General features: G+C 37.6%; 1 pseudogene; it reads left to right on the forward strand.

The window, feature by feature from the left end:
- The window catches only part of LOC107680722 (protein SHQ1 homolog), a 33,305-nt pseudogene extending 30,626 nt beyond the window's left edge, over positions 1-2,679 (forward strand).
- The last annotated feature ends 2,635 nt before the right edge of the window (positions 2,680-5,314 follow it).

Consider the following 5,314-nt stretch of genomic DNA (forward strand, 5'->3'; position numbering starts at 1 on the left):
CACCTGGTCGCATTTGCTACATGAATAATGTATGCCTCGAGGCCCCTTGTAGTGCTGGAATCTTTGCATTGAGTGTATTGTTGCAATATTTTTTTTCCTGGTGAATGCTTTGTCAGGTTGCTTTGCATATTGCTTATCCCCAGGGGAACTATGTGGCGGCATGCAGTATTAGTGAAACTAAGATTGATGTATTTATTTTAGTGTTCAGACATAATATTGCATGCATTACATATTTTGTCCATGATTAGCACAAGATCAGTCCAACTTCGTAAAATTATTTATGGTCAAAAAAAATGTTAACCTAATTTTCTGCAATGACTACTACTGTACTAATGTTACATCACCTAATTAATAATCATGAGCCATGATTATTCCCTATTTTTCAGATAATTTCTGCGCCCTTGTTAAAACTTTGCATGTCGATACTTTTCAGTTGATTTACTGGCTAAGTACATATGTGTTTAGTCTCTCTGGTTAATGTTTATATCACTCTAAATATGTGCTTGTAAAGTGTCTGTTGTAAAATGAGTTCTCCACCAGCCGATAAGCATGCGCTGAAGTCCTAGAATTCTTCCTACAGTAGCCATGGAGACAACTGTATTGTGAACTGAATACTAAAATATTTCACATTTCACTCAACTGCCAAACCTAATATTTTGGATCACAAAAACATGTTGCCTGTAAATGAATAATTTAAGGATTTGTTCAGCCAGAAATGAAGATTCTGTCATAATTTACTCACCTTCAGGTCATTTTAAACATGTGATTTTCTTTCTTCAATAGAATGCTAAGGTACACTACATTCAAAAGTGCGGGGTCAGTTTTTATTTATTTATTTTTTGGGGGAAAAAATATTATACTTTTATTCAGAAAGGATGAAATAACTTGACATTATCACAGTTTAAATGAAAATATTTGATAATTGATAATAATAATAATAATAATAATAGTAATTGTTTCTTGAGCACCAAATCAGCATATTAGAATGAGAAGACTGGAGTGATGACTCCTGAACATTTTTAAAGCTTTACCATCACTGGAACAAATGACATTTTAAATATATATTTACAAATATTTAAATTTCAAAATATTGCTGTTTTTACATTATTTTTTATCAAATAAATGCAGCTTTGATGAGCATAAGATACTTCTTTCAAAAACATTTTTAAAAATCTTACTGACCCCAAACTTTTGAATGGTAATGTAGATCTTTAACAGAATGTTTATGCTGCTCCTTTAATATGCAAAGTAAGGAAAATGGTGAGCTATTGAGCTCTAAAAACGACAAATAGCAACATAAATGTGGCCTATGCAACTTTCAAAGTTTCAAAGTTATTTGAATATAATTAGGTACAAATAAGTTTTGAGAATTAAGAATTAAGGAGGGCAAGATTTTCAGCAGAAAAGGACTTAAATTTCAGTCCTCAAACAATAGTTATGACTTCAGAAGACTTGACATAGCACACAAGTCACATTAAACGTTTATGGTGTTTTATGGTACTTATGGTACACAGTGAATATTAGTACCTTAGAGTAGTAATATGTTCCCTTAAGGTGCTACTATGAACCCTTTAGGGGTAAATAAGATACACAGTTGTCCCTTTAAGGATACTGCCCCAGAGACAAGCTGTTACCCTAAAGGTGCAATTTTTGCACATTGTTTTTTTTTCTAAGAATGTGGGATATTCTGCTAGTTATCTTGGTTTGTGAAAAAAAGAAAAACATACAAGGATGAGTATGTGATACGTACCTTTTAATCTTTAATGTCATATATGCACAATGAGCCACTTCGAGAAATGACTGATTTTTAGATGCAGAAGTCCAGTCACAAATATATTTTTATTTAATAAGCTAAATTGAATGTTTTTTTTTCCCCACCAGGTCCAAGCATGTGCTTGAGCTGGCTGAATCCTTACATAATGCCAAACTGCAGAAGAACCATCTAGACCTGGAGCTGGAGATACTCGAACAAGCTGCTGAACTTGCGGCGAAGGAGGAAGCAGATGAAGAAGAAGTAGGAAGAGGAGGATGACTCAAGCAGTGGTAGTGACTCTGAGGATGAGGAAGAGAGTGAGGAAGAGCAGCCTGAAGAAAAGATGGAAAATAACCAGACGGGACTCAAAACTCTTGAAACCCTGGTCAGCTGTGAGGTTCTGAAGGAAGATGCCATGACTGAATTTTCCCTCCAACGTTGCGGTGGAGAGCCGTGAGAGCCCAGGCAGTTGATTGAGAAGCTGGGAGAGAGGCTGGAGGCGGGGCTGACGATTCAGGAGGATGTGCCTCAGGAAAGACGCTCTATTAGCAGCAGTAACACGGAGGGAGAGGGAGAGAGAAAGAGCGAGGGAGACTATTACCATCAGTGTGCAGCTGAGACTGTAAGAGACGCCACAAAAGCAGCAGCCAGTAGAGAGCTACTTGATGTGTGCCTTCAGAGGAATCCACTGCGTATCATAAGCAATGATGAACTGGACAGTGACGATGATGGAAATTTGCTTCTTACAGTGGGAAAAGAAGGGCCTTAGTGGGAACATTGTCGCTTGGACATTACGATTCCTTTGCAGTAAGACTAACGGATGTATCCTTAAATCTGTCAAAGAATTTGTGCTTTTTCATGGATTTATGTTGTGGAAAAATTACAGTTTTATTTGTGCCATTGTCATATTTGCTTGTTTCACAGTGCCGCTGTTGTTGAAAATAAATAAGACTTTTCTCCTTTGTACATTTATGCCATTCTGGGTAGTTTCAACTTTTTTTTTTTTTTTTTTGCATATCACATTTTTCGCAAACATTTTATTTGTGTTCAATGGAGTTGCAAATAATATTAATATATAATTTTTATTATATACAGAATTATTTTTAAAGTATATACTTAACCTTTTATCTATCTATAATCTATCTATCTATCTATCTCTAAAAAAAATAGTGCATCCCTTTCGTACTACTTAAAGGCTTCCTCAGCAAAACAGCACATCAGCAAGTTTTGTTTAAATATACAGTGTTGTCTTTAAAGAAATACCCATTCAAGTCAAATGTCTCCGTTCCTGTGGCACTCAAGAGAGATTTTTGGGGTTCTTTATCTGTATGGACTGATCTTTTGCAATGAGTTTCTGCAGTGTGTGATGCTGCTGTTATTTACATGCATCCTGTTTGCAGTGAAACACGATCCCTCGCATGTCAGTCCTCCACTCTCATGAGTGTGAGATTAGCATGTTTGGGTTGCACATTGTCATTTCCTTGGAAGTCAAGGAGTAGGAGGTGGTCGTTTGACGATAGCAGAAAAAAGTGGGGGTGGAGGTTTATCAACAGGAAATGTTAGTTACAGCCCTTTCTTCAGAAATTGTTTTTTTCTGTTACCATTCTGCTAGCAAGATAACTAAAGACGTATTGTTAGGCACCCGTTTTTTTTTTTTTTTTCTTTTTTAAATTTTTGTTCTGTTAAATTGTTTTGTGCTTCTAAAAATGCTAATTTTTAGCCTTATTTGCAATATAAAGTTGCAATATAAAAAAAATTTTTTTGGCCTTAGATTATTATATGTTATCCCAGTCCAAATTTGCAGGGCAGAACAGCCTCACTTGTATCAGTTTTGAGTGCAATTGATTGATTTGATTGATCTGTGCTGAATAGAGGAGACTGGTGAAAACAGTTCAATATTGCGGAGAGGCGAGATAACAAACAGGGAAGCACTTGTCAGGCAGATAGATGGTGAACTGTGTAATGTTCAAGTGGAAATTGAGGAGATAAGGTGGTAAGCGTTTAAAACAGACAGTGTTTGACTGCAGTCAGCAAACACACCTCACTTTAACAGACGTGTATCTACTAAAGAGCTTTCAAATAAAGCAATAGCAGTTGGTAACTGTTTTACGATTTGGCAAATTTACAATCTCGATTCTTGTTTTCGTACAATTTGCTTATGCCCCAATGACTGTTATGTTTAGGGGTAAAAAAAAAATTACTCAAATCGTAAGTATTTGTATGAAATTGTCAAATTGTAAAATCGCAAGATAGTTTGAGATTGGGTTGCAACAACTTTGAATGAGGTAACAATTTCACATTAATCATGCAAAGCCATTAAGAAAAGAGCCTTTCTAAAATTGTACCAGTTGTTAATTTCAAGCAGTGTCACAGCATTATTAGCAAATAATGCTAGATTTGACTGCTCTTAAGTTTGAAATTGACTTTCTTGACCTTTTTGTCCCACTCTTGTCAAAAGTGGGGCCGCTGGTGCTACAGGGAGGGTGCAAATCCACACAATCACATTAATATCTGGCTCCATTCTGGTATGTAACTCTCACTTTTCACTATATAATTAATACAGCGAATAAATTTAAGCCCCGTTCTACATTTGTGTCCATCTCTATTAATTTTCTGCTCAGAAATATGTCTAAGTACGGAAGTAGAATACACTGTGAATGCCATTTCACGTTAACTTGGTCATTGACAGTCTGGTAGCTGTTCAAGTGAGGAGCAGCTTGGACGAAATGCTGTTTTAGGCCATGTGTTCCTGTTGGCTGTCTACCCTGTTCACTCTCTGACTGAGTCTGTCTGATACCTTGGAGACAGACGCTGTCTCTGTCTGTAACTAGAGCTTTTTATTTCTGTCTGTCTCCCCATCGCTCTGTCTCTCTTGCTCTGCACAGTTCTCCTTTATGTATTTTCTCTTTTCCGGTTGCAGTGTGTTGATGGATGATGTCGTTAATGTAGCTCCCTCCGAGTGGGGCCAACCGAGCTCTCCAGCAGCACCTTGGGAGCCTAAGCATTTGTCCGACCTCTATCAAACCCTCCTCCTTCATCCCTCCATCTTTTATTCTCACTTCATTGCTCAGTAGCTTGTGGGAGCCCACAGGCTGTAGCCGCCTCTCCCCTGTGGGATCCACCATTGATTAAGTGACACTCTGTTGAATCACAGTTTTTCATGGTAAAGAGGTGCCTGTATTTCCCATTATGATGTCAGCCCCTGGGAACCAGACTGGTGCTTCACACCGTATGCTGTCTTGAGCGTTTTTAATAGGTTTCACCTGCAGCTAAGGGGACATTTGTGCCTTTTAAATGTATTCAGCTGACAAAACTGGATGAATGCGGTCATGTTTCAGGAGGCTTTTTTTCCCTCTGCAGTGTGCAGTAATTACGAGCAGCTCTGACTCTCTACTGTGAGCTCCTTATTAAAGTCCAGCTACATCTCATCTTTTAATTGTTGTTTGCGCGTATTGTCAGTAGGAAGTGCGTAACAGTGTGTGACCAGATTAGCTTTGCTGGGACCTTGCTGCTCAAATCAAACTTTAACAGCTCGTAAATGTATGAACAAGGTACTATTAT

The sequence above is a fragment of the Sinocyclocheilus anshuiensis genome, unplaced genomic scaffold (assembly GCF_001515605.1).
Source record: "Sinocyclocheilus anshuiensis isolate Anshui unplaced genomic scaffold, SAMN03320099.WGS_v1.1 scaffold396, whole genome shotgun sequence".
NCBI lineage: Eukaryota > Metazoa > Chordata > Actinopteri > Cypriniformes > Cyprinidae > Sinocyclocheilus > Sinocyclocheilus anshuiensis.